Source organism: Panthera leo, chromosome A1 (assembly GCF_018350215.1).
Source record: "Panthera leo isolate Ple1 chromosome A1, P.leo_Ple1_pat1.1, whole genome shotgun sequence".
NCBI lineage: Eukaryota > Metazoa > Chordata > Mammalia > Carnivora > Felidae > Panthera > Panthera leo.
In genome coordinates this window covers 203047149-203062311 of record NC_056679.1, presented here as the reverse complement: position 1 = coordinate 203062311, position 15163 = coordinate 203047149, and the positions used below count along the sequence as shown (strand labels likewise).

General features: G+C 36.6%; 2 long non-coding RNA genes across 3 annotated transcripts in view; one reads left to right on the top strand and one right to left on the bottom strand.

Moving 5' to 3' along the window:
- Window positions 1-8176, top strand: part of LOC122226697 — a 487385-nt gene extending 479209 nt beyond the window's left edge. For both annotated transcript variants that reach the window (XR_006205727.1, XR_006205725.1), the window contains 2 exons: window positions 5499-5558; window positions 7333-8176. This is a non-coding gene — a long non-coding RNA (uncharacterized LOC122226697). The remainder of the gene's footprint in view (window positions 1-5498; window positions 5559-7332) is intronic.
- Window positions 2457-15163, bottom strand: part of LOC122226701 — a 79119-nt gene continuing 66412 nt past the window's right edge. Inside the window, exon 3 of the long non-coding RNA XR_006205728.1 lies at window positions 2457-2531. This is a non-coding gene — a long non-coding RNA (uncharacterized LOC122226701). The remainder of the gene's footprint in view (window positions 2532-15163) is intronic.

Below are 15163 nucleotides of genomic sequence, written 5' to 3'. Positions count from 1 at the left end.
TAATTTTGTAAGCAAGGAAGAATCAAAAAAGATATGACAGAAATCCTTTTTAGCCAGGTTCTTAAAAACTGACCCAAACAATGTTAGATTTTTATCTTCCATGGCAAATCAGGTGTCAAGGTGAATTTGGATACCACGTACATTGAATGAACTTCTCAATTAGATGACAACCAAACAATATTCTCAAGTTCCTATAACTTAACAATATAGAAATAAAGGCCTTTAATCTCTTATTTTCCTCCACAATCCTCTGTCCAGTCCAGCATTGGAGAAAAGAGGAATCTTGTTATGAACGCTTTTGAGAACAAAGCATCAGCTTTTTTATTAGAGACTGGGAGCACAGCTTATGTATACATGCCTCAGCGTCAGGTAAATCAATGACTGTTTTTTTTTTTTTTTTGTTTTTTTTTCTCTTTCATCCCTGGAAAACTTTGATGTTTACAATAGAAAGCCACCATTAAACACAAAGATTACCACTGATGCCAAACTGGTTGCAGTAGAACTTGATCTCTGCTAAGTGAGGATGCTTGCTGTAGAAAGAGGTATCTTTTGTCTTTTCAGACTAGATGGTGATTACCTAAAATGTTAAATGCGTAGCATCTACACATACAGGAACTTTACTATGACTTTACTATGACTGCAGTTAGGTCATCTGAACAAATGTGAAGCTATTCTACATTTCTATGTAAGAATAAACTGATTTTTAGCTGTGTACTTTTTAGAACACTTACAACTATATTATCTCTCAATTATCACAACAGTTCTGTGGTATATATTAGGTACATGTTTCAAAACAAAACAAAACAAAAACAAAAAGAGGAAACAAACATGCAAGTTTTAGAGACTTTCCCTAAGTCTTATGTAAGTTTAAATGATGTGGCAGCATCAGAAACAGATTTCATAGTGTCTAGAAATTTGTCTAGAATATTTACAGTCACCTGTATCCTACCACTTTCCTCAATGACAATGAAAATACTTATTATAAGGATCAATGGCTCTAGAAATGGATCGTGTTGGAATATGGTTTAATTTTATTGATCAGTCATAGTCTATATTTTAATGGCTCCCATTTTCGCATGGCATTTTTAGTGGTTATTACTCGTGAGATACAGATCACAGAAAAGTTCTAATTTTCATACATCTGGCTAGCAATTTTTAACATCAGGGGGCCCCTAGAATTCCTGTTTACTTATTAGATGTTTAGACAGACATGGTAAAATAGAATCTCAACAAATGCATGAATGCTGGCCACATCCCAGAGACGTTGGGAATAAGGCTCATGAATGTAAGAATAAAGCTCATGAATAAGAGCCATGAAGAGCCACTCTAAAAAGGGAGGGGGGTAGGGTACAGTTGGGGTAGGGAGAGCAAGCGTTATCCAGGGATAGCTAGTAACTTATCTGGAGGTAAAAGATGGTCAGAAGATATTGACCCCCTTTTAACAAGGGAAAAAAAACAGTTTGTCTTTTTTTTTGTACAGCAATGGGTGGGCTTCCTCAAATTCTCTTTTGTTAATTCCCTGATTCTATAGTTATTCAAAATGAGGAATAAGCCATTGCCAGGATCCAGTTCTATTTTGTGCTCACAAAGGGCAGGCTGTTCCAACAAGCTGTGCCTGCTTGAATGCATGGCTGACTGAGAGGTAACATCATGGATTTGGGGGTGGGGAGGAAAAGGATAAAGATTATCTTATGAGAACCCAATATGAGAATAGAACAGAGCATGAGAACCCAGAGAACAATAGAAGGGATAAAGTGGGACCCAGGAGAGACAAAGTGGTCAAAGATGTATCCATTAAAAGTAATAGCTACTTGAAAGCAATACCTATACTACTAAAGATATAGAATAAAGATAACTTCTGGGAACCTTGAAGACCCAATGATAATCATGAAATGCAGAGGTTTTTCATTGCCTGTATGATTGATTGAAGAACAAAAATGCTAAACCATGCATTTTGTCTCATTTGGTTGAGAACAAACTGCCATTTTAAAAAGTCTGAGAGGAGATCGGGGGTGGCTCCGTCAGTTAAGCGTCCAACTCTTGATTTCAGGTCAGGTCATGATCTCACAGTTTGTGAGTTTGAGCCCCACATTGGGCTCTGCACTGACAATCTGAAGACTGTTTGGGATTCTCCCTCTCCCCCTGTCTCTGCCCCTCCCCAGTGCTCGTTCTCGCTCTCTCTCTCTCTCTCTCTCTCTCTCTCTCAAAATAAATAAATAAATAAATATATATTTTTTAAAAGTCTGGGATTTCTTGCCTATGCTTCACTCCCTTAGAAGATCGTGTATAGTGTTTAAGAACAAGGAATGAAGAAATGTAAGACAGGAGTTTGAATCAGCTCTACTATTTATTATCTGGGTGATGACAGATAAATTACTCAAATTCTTTTGACCTCAGTCTTCTCTTTTGTTAATTGAGATAGTAGTACGTTCCTTGCAGGTTGTTAAAAAGGTTCCGTTCCATGATGTACGTACAACTTTTAGTACAGTGTTCAGTGCTAGACTCAAGTCTGTGTGTGATAGCCCTGGATACTGCAAAGAAAAAATAAAAAATGTTCGTGTCACAAAATGACTGAACTTTTAGCTGCATTCCACACAAGTGACCAACGTGTTCTGTTGCCTCTAAATGATTTCTTTTTATCACCTACTTAACCCTTTGGCTGTCTCCCAGTTTTCTTTCCTCCAAGCAGCATCCAACCTGATCTTTGAAAAATGCAAGGCAGATCACGATACACCACACAGTAAGTCTCTCCCTTGTCTTCCCTTTGCACTCTACATAACATATCCAATCCCTTCCCGGGAACCATCTCCCTACCCCCTCTCTACCTCTCCTCCCACTTTCCCGAGATAGGTTACTTCTCATTTCTCCAACACGTTACACAAGTTCTTATTTTTAGATATTTGCTATAGACATTTTCCTCTGCCTGGAATATTCTTCCAGCAGACAACTCAAGGTTGATCAATTTTTGCCAGATCGATTTTAACTTCATCCAGGATCTCTCAGTCTCTATACAATTAACATTTTAGTCTGGGTGATTTTTTTGTTGGGGGGGAGGAGGTCCTGTGCTTTGTAGGATATTCAGGATTATCCCTGGGCTCTGTCTGCCAGATACCGGTAGCAAACCTCTTCTCTCCCCCAAGTTGTATTAAGACTGTTTCCAGGCATTGCCCAATGTCCCCTTGGGGGCACAAGTGTCCCTCCTCCCAACACACCACTGGCTTCATGTTACTTTCTCAGAGAAGCCTTTGCTCATCTTTCAACCGAAGGTAGCCCCTGAGTCACGATCCCCACCATGTACTCCCCATTATCTACCATAAAGCACTATAACCCCTCATCTTTTCTTTCTCACTGACTTACCTGGTTATTATCTATCTTCCCCAATGCAGTGTGAGTGCCTTGAAAGCAGAAACCATGATTGGCTTGTCTATAATAAGGATGTAATAAACACATACTTGCATATATACATACATAATGGCTGAACAAATGGATTGATGAATACATGTATGCAGTGTCCAAACAGCAGTTTAGTTTTATAAACCCTGCCTCCAAACATGATTTATGTTAGTAATTGAAAGATTAAATTTTATACTACAGCCATCTGTCAAATATGTGTGCTTCCTGTGCACCAAACATTATTCTAGTTGTTTTACAATGCAGTGGTCAACAGGGAAGAAGAAACTTACATTAATTCTAAAGTCATTTGCCAGGCATTTTAAGGCTGCAAGGTGGGGAGAAAGAATATTTTTGATAATGTATACTTGTTGCCAGTATTGTGTGGGAAGAATGAACATTCTCTCTTTAGACCTCAGTTGTATATTTCTTCTAAGTCCTTCACCAATCCTAGTTAATTTTTCCTTATAATTATTTTTAAATGTTTCTACAGCTTTTTAAGTAAAAAAAAAAATTTAATGTTTATTCTTGAGGGTGGGGGAGGGGCAGAGAGATACAGAATCTGAAGAAGGCTCCATCCAGGCTCTTAGCTGTCAGCACAGAGACCAATGTGGGGCTCCAACTCAGAAGCCGTGAGATGAGATCATGACCTGAGCCAAAGTCAGACGCTTAATGGATTGAATCACCCAGACATCCCTGTTTCTACAGCTTTTTAAATTTGTTATCTGGTAGATCCTCTAGAATTTGTTGTATAGAGTGAAGAATTTTATCTTTTTTTAATAGACAGCCTAAGTTATTAGAATACCATTCATAGGACAGTGCATCATTTTCCCACGTATCTTAAATACTACATTCAATATACACAAAATTACCGAAATTATGAAGCTCTATGTCTTTCAGAACTCTTGTGTTTAATCAATCTATTTAACTTGGTGCCAGTATCACTGCATTTTGTTAAACACGGCTTTATAGTATATTATGGCATTTGGTAAAATTTGGTAAAACTTTCCCGTCATCCATCTCCCAGTTAAACTTTTTAGTTAAACTAATCTTGTATTTTTTCTCTTCTGGCTGAATTTTAGAATCAGCTTGTCAAATTTTATTTGAAAAATTTGTCAGTATTGTATTTCTTTCATAATCAAAAATACAGTGTTCATATAAATGGTAACAAAACTGTTAAAAATTAAAATATATAATAACATTCAATATTGCAAAATGCTATTGGATCTCATAAACTGAAACACTACTTGTGGCAACTTGGACTGCGTTCACTTGTGCAACACTTTTGGAAATCAGTTTTGTATTGAACAAAAATACGTGTATGTTTTGATTTGGTAACCCTTGGTATGTTTCTTTAGGAAAAAATATTTGAAACGGATAAATTGATATGTACATAAATACTCACGGGGATATTATTATAATAGGCAAAAGACGTGGAAAGAACTTTAATATCCCGTGGCAGAAAAAAGGTAGAGTAAGAGGCATCAGCAAACTTTTTCTTCAATGGCAAGTTAGTAACCCTGTTGGATTGCAGGCCGCATTGTCTGTGTAGCAAACATGCAACTTTTCTGTTGTATTACAAAAGAAGCCGTAGACGATTTAGAAACAAGTGGGTGTGGCTATGTTCCAAAAAAAATTTATTTACGCAAACAGGTAGATTGGCTTATGGGCTGTAGTTCAACAATTTCTGTTACAGAACCAAAACAGTGCATAAGAAGCTAGCAGCAGGTGTATCTTGAGAATATCTTGTGATAGAGGATGTATGAGAAGAAGCAGAGTAAAAATGTATCCACATCGTGGCTGCAATTATGAGCAAATTGTAGAGGAGAAGAGCTAGTGAGGAACTGAGGAAGCTATAAAGCTTCTCAGTTATAACCCAATTAGGTTTAGGGAGTTTTGTTTTAATTTTCTATTTGTTCCTTGTATCAAACAGTATTGTGCAGTCTTTATAAAAATATCAATATCTCCTTCTGTACTATTTGTTTCTTTCGGTATTTGTCTTTCCCCATTTATTTCTTGTCTGGGCTGCACTTTGATATTTAGTAATTTAAGCTCTGCCCTTAATGGCATATTTTACATTACTGTCTCTTACTTTCTTTTACTTCCAGTCTGCTTATACTATAAATCGATTCACAAATCTGGCCCTCTACTTGTAAAGACCGCCAAAAGTAAGAAAAATCATAAATGATTTGATATGTGCTAAGAATTTTCACAAGTTAAGATTTTCCTAAGTCATTTTCTGATATCCCTGAAAACACTGAAATATATTTAGTTCTAAATCAATATCGAACTCTTTGTCAATCATGCAAAAATGTACAAAATATCTATAGTTTGACAGGGAAAAAATTCACATCATAATTGGAATTCTTATTATAAACGTTGAGCAGGGTGCCTGGGTGGCTCAGTCAGGTGTCCAACTCTTGACCCACTCAGGGCATGATCTCACGGTGCATGAGATCGAGCCCCACATCAAGCTCTGCCCTGACAGTGCAGACCCTGCTTGGGATTCTCTCTCTCTCCATCTCTCTCTCTGCCCCTCCCCTGCTCACACTTTCTCTCTGCCTCAAAATAAATGAACACTAAAAAATTAAAAAAAAAAAAAAGAGAAATTCAGGAAACTAGAAACCTGTGCATAATTATATATAGCCTGCATTAGCAAAACCTTAGAAAACTTAAAACTAATCTGAGATCAGATTGTTTGATTACTTTCTGTCCTTAACGGACCTGAGCTGTCACTTGGGGGAAGTGCTAAGGGTGCTACTGTTATATTGTAAGCAAACTGCTGTCATCCTCCCTTTATCAAACAAGTCTAAGTTAAACATTAGATGAATGGACCGTAACCACCATAAACTGGCTGAAAATGACTAAGAGTCTGGGGGGATGGACCAGGAGGTCATTGTTTGGAATGCCAAAGGTTCATAAATGTATAATGAACACTTTGCAATATACATTTATTATAATTATTCATTGCATTTCACCTGCATAGTGGTGATCTGACGCTAAGCACATGAACCTTTTAGAGGTATAAGCACACTTTTATAAATAAAAGAGTTCATATCTCTGGTCCTGTTATCAGTCTATATTTCATTACTTTTTGTGAATATGTGCCTAGCACAACTAAAGGTCCCTGACGCCTGGCTGTTATGCCATGAAACTCTCAGAGGGGTATGCTAAAGATCTCCAGGAAACACTTAAAGTGGCAGCAGCAACTGAAATAGGAATAAATTTTTGAGGACCATCTGTTGGAAAAACCAAAACATCTGGATAAATGTAGACCCTAAGGCTCCTGAGGTTGGCAAAAACTATTCTATCATGAACAGGTCTTGGATTTAGAGGGGATGATTTCATTTGACTAGAAATAAGAAACTAATATGGGACATATGTGAGCCATACTTCATGTCATTGTTTCACATCTCAGGTGCGGAACACTTGGGGTCACTGTCTCCAACCCCTGTAGTAAGTCTGCACGTTGTGATAGTGGCAATCGGTAGACTTACTTCCCCGGGGGACATTCTGAACATTTTCATATAGTGAATATTACCTTTTTAGGTGGACATAAATCATTTCTCTAAATAATTTTTAAAATTTTTCCTTTTTTAAAAAAATATAGTTTTTCTTTGCTTTTAAGATCAGAATCCAGGCTTTCATAGCCAAAGAAGCATTCACACATTAAAGAGTAACTATCTCAACTGTCATACATTACTTAAAAATATATTGGAAGTATTAAAAGAGAGAAAAAATACATATATATGCCACTTCAATCTGAGGATAAAAAATATTCCACTAATTTAAGAATATCTGTAGGAAACTAAACACTCTTCAAAATGTTTGATACAATTTAAAATTATGTTTATTCTTCACTTTCTATTCAAATTGAGTGCTTTCTTTGAAAAAAATATTCTTATATCTCTTTTTAAAAAAAGTTTGCATGCCTATTTCTAGGTGGTCACAGACGAGTGTTTGCAAATGGAAAATGGATTCCACTAGTTTATGGAAGAGATCCTAAAGAGGAATATCTGAATAACAAAGCTTATTGTTCTGTAACAAACATCCTCTTCTCATTCTTGTTGGACCAAGATCAAGTCTCCATTATTCCCACCTCCCCCCACCCCCCAACATGCTAAAGTATCAGAGTTCAAGGTCACTTGGCATTGTTTTGAGTGAGCTGGTTCACTGCTTCATGCCTTCCTGATCGCCTACCTCTTTGCCTACCTCTTTCCAACATAAACGGGCCACTCACTGAGCAAAGCCACTTCTTCTATTGCTTCAATCTCAGAAATATAAAGGCAGCAAGTTACAAAGAAGTCAGAAAACATTACCTTGTTACAGAGAACAACTTGACCTGAAAACAAAATAACACAGATGTACAGCCAAACAGGGAAATCAGCAAGCTTGTGGAATGCTCAGTGACAGCCTTAAGCACATCCTTACTGAGTCTTTCAAAGAACAGTCACCCTAATTGGCTGACCCAGAACAGTCCACCCTCAGGCTGCAGGTGCTGCAGAAAACCACAGCTCCATTGGAAGGTGCCACTCTGCTATTTGAAATGATTTCAAAAAGGAGATACAGACCATCTTCAGCCATCTTTTCCCAGTCTTTCATCCCACACTGTCTCCTCAAAACACGACTTTAATCACAAATATCAGAGGAAACACACACCATACATGAGCACAACTTAATCCGTAACATATTTTCTGCCTCTTCTCCTATAAAAATCTGTATTGCCAAAGAAAAAGAGCAAGAAAAAAGATCTTTTACAAATGCTGACTTATGAGTGGAATATTAAAATGCATACATACAAAAACCTTAACGAGTCATCATAATTTGAAGAAAACTAATCTAAATTATTAGAATTTACATTATGACAATACTTAGAAAAATCATATTGCTTGTAATAGTTTCAAGGATGTTCTATTTAAAAGAAATTTTATTATGTAGTAAAGATTTTTTTTAATTTTTTAAAAATCTTTATTTATTTTTAAGAGAGAGACAGCGTGTGAGCAGGGAGGAGCAGAGAGAGAGGGAGACACAGAATCCAAAGCAGGCTCCAGGCTCTGAGCTGTCAGCACAGAGCCCGACGCGGGGCTCTAACTCATGAACTGTGAGATCATGACCTGAGCCAAAGTCGGATGCCCAACAGACTGAACCACCCAGGAGCTCCTATGTAGTTAAGATCTTTAAGGCTTTGATCAGATGAGTCACTTTTCAAAGCATGGCAAATAAATGAATATTTTAAAGTGCATAAATGTTTTCAAATTTAAAAAAATCTTAGCTATAAGCTCATATTCAATAATCCTATGCTTTTTTCAAGATAATGCAAGGTAAACTATAATTGTAAACTATATCTGGATTAAGAATAGTTTCTGCTCAATTAGATCCAAAATGATGTTTTATAATCTATAATTACAATTCACAGTTTATAATGTGGTAATTCCTACAAACATTTATTGCAACCTTTAATGACTTCATTATGTTTACATATATTTTGAAAATAAGATGTGTTTGCCCAGGTGTGCCTGGGTGGCTCAGTCCAGTTAAACATCAGAGTTCAGCTCAGGTCATGATCTCAGCGTTCATGAGTTCAAGCCCCACATCGGGCTCTATGCTGACAGCTCAGAGCCTGGAGGCTGCTGTAGATTCTGTGTTTCCCTCTTTCTCTTCCCCTCCCTCGCTTCCCCTCCCCTGCTCACACTCTGTCTCTCTCTCTCAAAAATAAACATAAAAAAAAGATGCATTTGACTATATGAAAATTTTGTCTCAAAGTAACTAAGGGCATAATTTTTCAGAACAACTCCTAAGATGTGTGAGAGTAACTTGTGTTAAAAAGACATATACACTGTCGATCTAGGAATAATCTGAAATGAGTGAAATTATTAGATATCTCAGAAATCTGGGGGTCTCTGAAGCCAGAACAAAAGACATGCAACCAGGGCAAAATCAGAGTGGTACCAAAGTCCTACATGATGATGAATGTGGCAAATGGATGGTTAATCACAGATAGTTTCAGCATTCCTGCAATTTATATATAATATCTGATATATAGATATATATATATATAGATATATATATATACACATATATATGTATATGATGGTCATATTTTGTTATATTTAAACCTATTACACAACTGTATGATAATGCTTATCAGGAAAGCATGTGGTGGGTGGACAGTTCAGTGTAGTGAATATTACTAGGTGCAATGCATGCAGAATAGAAAGTTTAGAAGAAATATGCTTTAGACTTTAGTGTTTCTCAAAATTTACTGTGCATACAAATCATCTAGAGATCTTGAAATGCAGATTTTGATTCAGGCATACTGGCAGTGCCTAAGAATCTGCTTCTTCATAAACTTCTAGGAGATGCTGGAAATTTGCTAGTTTGAAGACGAAAACTAGAGTAGCAAGAGCTGATATTTAGGGTGTAGCTGAGGCAGTACAAAGTTCTCATGCAAAGACTGGGGTAGAAATAAAATAAAAAAGTGGCCTGTCTTGATGGGACTAATATTATAGGGTTCCTACCTTGTGCAAAGCACTATAAACTGTATATGCATTGTCTCATTTAATATTTCCCTAACCCAATGGATGAAGTGCCAATATTAACTTATTTTTGATTGGAAAGCTTTAGAATCATAGAATTAGTATAAAAACTGGCACTTAAACACAGGTTTTTCAGGAGTGCCTAGTTGGCTCGGTCTGTTAAGTGTCCAACTTCGGCTCAGGTCATGATCTCCCGGTTTGTGAGTTTGAGCCTCACGTCAGGCTCTATGCTGACAGTTCAGAGCCTGGAGCCTGCTTTGGAATCTGTGACTCCCTCTCTCTCTGCTCCTCCCCTGCTTATGCTCCCTCTGTCTCTGAAAAAATAAATAAACGTTAAAAAAATTTAAACACAGGTTTTTCCATTACTAAGCCACAGTTCCTCTTATGTATCTATTTAATGGTATTGTTTCATATAGAAACTTAGAGATGTGATGGAGAAGACAGAGTGGGGATATACTTAGAATTTATATTGGTGTAATTTTGAATTACAAATGCCAAGAAAGCCAAGTAATTCATGGAGTTAATTAAAGTAGAAACCACTATTGTATAGGGTTTAATTTGTCATATGCACTGTTCATCCTTTCTTGATTTAGTATAATGCGTACATCTATTTTGAAGACTATATCACTATAGGACATTTGAAGACAGCATGAGGAGGTAGCATTTCAGGTTAAGATGATTTCATGTGCAAAACAGCGAGACCGAAACAGCATGTTGTGGTTGGGGAAATAGAAATAGTTTAGTGAGCTAGAATATTCAGTGTGAGAAGAGCCTCTACCAAGAGGCCAGGGAGCAGGGCATGGGTCACATGATGAAGGATCTTTCGGTGGAATTTGGGCTTTCTGACATAGGTAGAATGCCACTGAGGAAAAATGTAAACACAGATTTGTCATTTTTAAGAGAAGATTGTCAGAGAAGAAGAGGAAGGATTAAAAGGGGCACAGAACGAAGGCAAGAATACCCCTTTGGGAATTTTTTCATAGTCAAGGCAAAGGAAAAATGTTAGTTTTAAGGTGGTTCCCACTGAGGGAGAGATTCAAGAAATATTTAAGAGATAATATTATTGAGACTTTGTGAACAAATGGGTTGAGAGAAGTGATAAAATTAGTTAATTTGGACTATAATTTGAACGTTCAATCACTGTGTTTCAAAGGCATTTTGCTGGCTGTCATTCAATGACCTTTGGTGATTGTGGACTTCGCCTTGGATGAGTGGACTTTTCTGGACCCCTCTTAGAGAAACTTACACAGAGATATGGTACTGGGGAACTACAAGAACCTAAGTACAATGGGTTATCAACTCTTTATATGCAGTCTGATGTCATGGTTGGAACAAGAGTAGAGGACAGTAGAGAGAGGTAGTCTTCACGGTTCTTGAGGTGATTTGAGATTTTGTTTCATGATGTGGCATTTCTTGCTGTGAACTTCCCTCCTTGAACTGCTTTTTCTGCATCGAAAATTTCTGGTATGTTGTATTTCCATTTTCATTTGTCTCAAAGGATTTTTTTTCCTCTTGACTTCTTTTTGGATCCATTAATTGCTTAGTAAAAACATATTGTTTAATAAAAAAAAAAAAAGATATCACTCAACCATCACAGCATGAAGGGGTGCTTCAAGATGATAACTCTATATAGCATTAGACAATATTGATATTGCCAGAATAATAAGAAACTTCTCACTTAATAGAAAGGGGATGTTTGGCATCACCAGAGGCAGGGAGAGGTACATATTAATTGTCTTGAACTTCCACCCCACTGCTCTGAGTTCTATTGTGCATCTCCACAAGCAGCGGATTCCTCAGCTACTCTGTCATGATACTTGCCCTGGAACCCAATACTGGCCACAGCAGAGCTGTTAGCTGTTCAGTCTGTGTAAACTGAGGTCTTCTGAAAAGCAGACACCAAGAAGGGACTAGACATGCAAGAGAATTATTGGAGGGAAAAGGTGAAGAATAAAATGGAAGAAGCAGCTGTAGGCAGAGAAAGCCTTTTTAAAGCAGTGTGGGTCTGTGAGAGGAAAGGATGAAGGACATTTTAGCTGGGTATACTCTTTCAATGGCAGTAGTATTCTAATACATGTTCTAGTGAACTTTCAGGCAGGGCAATCAGGAGCCTTTTGAGCCAAAGTTGTCCATTGGAGAAGTCCCATGAATCATAGAAATGAGCTTGCATTAGTGTCACTGTTGTGCTTGGTCACTGATTGGGATTGACTGGGAGTTGCCCAGGGGAATAGGGTAGATCCTGAGGGTTGGCACATGGACTGTCAATCAACTATGCTCCGCAGCAGATACGAGTGGTTTGTTCCCATGGCTGCCAGATGTGTGTGTGTGTGTGTGTGTGTGTGTGTGTGTGTGTGGTGTTTAAAATGTGATAAATGTGATTTTTCAAATTAGTGGAGAAAGAATAATCTATTTAGTAAATGGCACTGAAAAAATTGGTTAGGATGCTCCTATCAGGAGGAAGCTGGCCATGTTTTTGGTTGGAGCCCTACTATCTAGAAATATACCTGGCATACCATCATTGCTCAAGAAAGTTTTTAAAATTATGTTGAATAGTCTATCCTTAAATAAAGTTAGATCCCTACTTCATACCTTTTAGTAAAATTAATCTCAGATGATTTAAGTAATTGATCATGAAACTAAAAGCATTGAAGAAAGCAGAGGAAATTGCATTTATAAATTTATGAGAGGAATAATCATCTTAGGTGAAAAAAATAGTACAGAAAAGTTGATACATTTGGTTATGTTTAAATTTAAAGTTTATTTCTAAATTATTAAAAGAATGGTAACAAACTAACATATCACTGACAGAGGATTAATATACAAACATTTTAATACCTATGTATCAGTAAGAAACAGAAAAAGAACTGTCAATGATCATAAAACAAATGCCCAATAATCATAAATGATGGTTTTTGAATGTTTATTTATTTTGAGAGAGAGAGAGAGAGAGAGAGAGAGAGAACGAACACAAGCAGGGGAAGGGTAGAGAGAGAGGGAGAGAGAATCCCAAGCCGGCTCTGCACTCTCAGCACAGAACCTGATCCGGGGCTCAGTCTCATGAAATGTGACATGATGACCTGAGCCAAAATCAAGAAGCAGACATTCAACTGACTGAGCCACCCAGGCGTCCCATGAATGATGTTTAATAGCTGGTAATCTGGGAAATGGAAATTGAGATAACAAGATAAATTAGATTTATAAAAATATAAATAGCTTAATAAAGTGACACATTGGTAAGGGTGTGGTGAACAGATACTTTCACTGCTAGCACAGCTATATTTTAAATAGCCACTTTGACAATATATTTTGACTATTTTGGCACACACTTTAAAGTTTATTTGCATGCTCTATTAATGCTCATATAATATATACATATATAATTTATATATATTTATTTATTTATTAAATTTATATATATATGTATGTATGTGTATATATATATATATATATATATATGCCAGTAATTTAACTTCTAGTTTTCTATTCTAGAGAAATATTTACACATATACCTGTAAAAAAACCCTCTTGTACAAGGATGTTCACTGTATAGGTGCTATCATTTTTAACAGTGAAAAATTGGAAGCAAACTGAATGTCTATAGAAATAACGATGACTAAAGATATTATTGCATATTTATAGTATGGAGGAACTTACAGCTATTAAACATATGAATATATACTAAGTAAAAAAGGAAAATTATAAAACAACCAGAAACTGTGATACTGTATTTTAAGAATGCAGTTATGATAATAAGAAGTATTGGTGAGAATGCGGAATATAAAATGGTGCATCCACTTTGTGCTTGCTTTTGTTTTATACTTCTTATTATACTAACATGCCAAGCATACTCCCTCTTCTGTATTTTAGTTTCTATTTATTGAGGTATAGTTGACATACAATGCTACATTAGTTTCAGGTATGCAGCATAGTGATTCAAGGTGCATCCACTCTGGAAAATAGTCTGGTCATCCCTCAAAAGATTAAACATAGAGTTACCATTATGACCCAGCAATTCTGCTCCTGGGTATACAGGCAAGGGAAAAGAGAACATTTGTCCACACAAAAACTTGTACGTGACTGTTCATAACAGCATTATTCATAATAGCCAAAAGGAAGGAACAACTCACTGCACGTCTGTCAACTGATTAATGGATAAGTAAAATGTATATTCATAAAATGAATAGTAGTCAGTAATAAAACACAATAAAGTACTGATGCATGCTACAACATGAAGGAACCTTGAAAACTATGCTAAAGAAGGCAATCACAAAGGATTTCATATTGTACAGTTCTATTTATATGAAATATTCAGAATAGGTAAATATATAAAGACAGAGATTAGATTAGTAGTTGCCTAGTACTCAGGGAGACATTGGTGGGGTTGAGGATTTGCAAAGTAACAGCTAATGGGAACGGGATTTCTTTTTGGAGTAATGTTCTAATATTGGTTGTGGTGACAGACACACAATTCTGCCAATATACATGACCATTGAATTGTACACTTTAAATGAGTGTTGTATGACAGGTGAGTTATATCTCAATAAAATTGCTAGAAATATTATAAGGCTATATTATTTATTTTTGTAAGAGCAAGTATATGCACATAAATTAACTGAAAAAATTCACACACCAAGTTGACAACTGTATTTCCGAGAAGGAAGACAGGAAACTAGCCTTGAAAATAATGTTCTCAAAATTGATTTATATCCTTAATGCTTTCAGCTTTTTTCAGGTAACATGTACTTGTGCACTTAGTATAATTAGCAATTAGTTCTCTAATAGAGGGTTCCCCTACCTCGGACCTATCAGGCTACTTTTATAAAGGGAGGTTCAGATTTCTTTATCCCACCAAATCTTGTGAAAAAAAGAAACAAACAAACATAAAAATGAGGTATGTCTGGAATGTGTTCTTGCCAAGTGCAAAGTGGAAATCCCAAGAAGTGCACTAAAGTGCCACCCAAAATGCCATTTTTCCACTGAGCAGTAACTTGATCTAATAATGTAAAGTCACAGCCCACAGATAATGTGTCACACTCACTCTTATTTAGCTCTAGATTCTAGTAGGAGGGCCCTCCTGCTTTATGAGAGATCTAAGAGTTGCTTCCATGACATCTGGCTTACTTTGTTTTTTTCCTTCACCTTCCCCAAATCTTACCAGTCCCACCCAAAACCCATACCAGTTGGCAGCTAGAATCTCTACTCCTATGTTGTATTAGTAAGAATGAAACAAAGATATC